This window comes from Plecotus auritus (genome assembly GCF_963455305.1).
Source record: "Plecotus auritus genome assembly, chromosome: 9".
Classification (NCBI taxonomy): domain Eukaryota; kingdom Metazoa; phylum Chordata; class Mammalia; order Chiroptera; family Vespertilionidae; genus Plecotus; species Plecotus auritus.
Window position 1 is genome coordinate 115532081 of NC_137783.1, and position 1546 is coordinate 115533626.

A 1546-nucleotide genomic window follows, 5' to 3' on the forward strand; every position below is an offset into this window, starting at 1 on the left:
CTGATATAACTAACAAGGAAGCTTGATGAACAATGGGATATTTATATATCCCATTGAAACTATTTACATAGTTTCAAAGAATGTCTTCAGAAAACACATTAATTTCAAAAGAAAAAAATGTAACTTACAGTAAAGAAGTGCATAAATCACCTTAAACAAATGATGAAAGTGGGCATCATCAGTGATGGGGAAATTGCAATCTTCTGTCACCTGATAGATGCATGACAAGAACACAGAATGTTCTCTAATGTATCTGCCAAATTGTGTAATCTGATTCTAGTCATGAGGAGACATCAGACACCCCAAAATGGGGAGACGTGATGCAAAATAACTGGCCTGTAATATTTAGAAGTCACAAATGCAACACATACTTCCTAATACTTAAATGCAACATGTAATTCTAAACTGGATCCTTTTGCTATAAAGGACATTATTGGGATAACTGGAAAAACTTAAGAGGGGTCTGAGGCTTAGGTGATATTAACATGCCACATTAATTTCCTGATTTTGATGTTCATATATTCATTATTAAGACAATATCCTTGCTTGTAGGAACCACACACTAAAGTATTCAGGGAGTAATGGGGCATCAGGTCAGCAATTCTCACTCAAAGGTTTTGGGGTTGTTGTTTGTTTTTTTTTGTTTTTTTTACTATATATACTATTCTTCTGTAAGTTTTAGATTGTTTTAAAACAAAATATGTGCCAAAGAAGAAAATGGTTTGTGGGATTTCCTAATTTTTTTGCAGTTTGCTTTTATTGATTTTAGATATAGAAGAAGGAAGAGAGAGAGAGAGAGAGAGAGAGAGAGATATCAACTGCCTCCTGCACATTCCCTACTGGGGATTGAGCCACAACCCGGGCATGTGCCCTGAGCAGGAATTGAACCTGGGACCTCTCAGTGCCTGAGACAATACTCAACCAGTTGAGCCACACCAGCCAGGGCTGTGGGATTCCTATTAAAGTCAACTATAGAACTTCCATGCTAGTCCCAAATATGTTTTCCCACAGTGCATGCTCCCCTCCCCAGCCTTGAGTAGCTTATTTTCTCATGTGGCTCACAAAGGCAATGGCCACACTCCTCACTCCTGTCTGCTCTTCAGCACTCTTCACCAGACCATTTCTGGAATTAGGATGTGCTTATTTTCAGAACCTGGATTTTCACTATTAGAAGGGAGGTACCAATGACTTAGGCACATTTCAGCACGTCTGTTCACATTTACAGAAACATGAAGTCAGATTGTCAGAGCCTTCAGTAGATATGACATTGTAATTTGTATTTTTGTCCTAGTGTGTTATATTTGATTCTCAGGAAATTTTCTATTTATGATATAAACCCAATGGCATTACATTATGTATTTCCTCACAAATACCCAGCCTATGAAAGTTTACATATATAAAAATATTTGTATCTTATTTTGATAATTAAAACTTTTAAAAATTATCAATAATTTCTTTAAGTTTTACAAATATATGTATCTTTGAGATGTGAAAGCTAAATATTGCAATGGATTGGTATAAACATAGTACACTCTGTGTGTCAGAA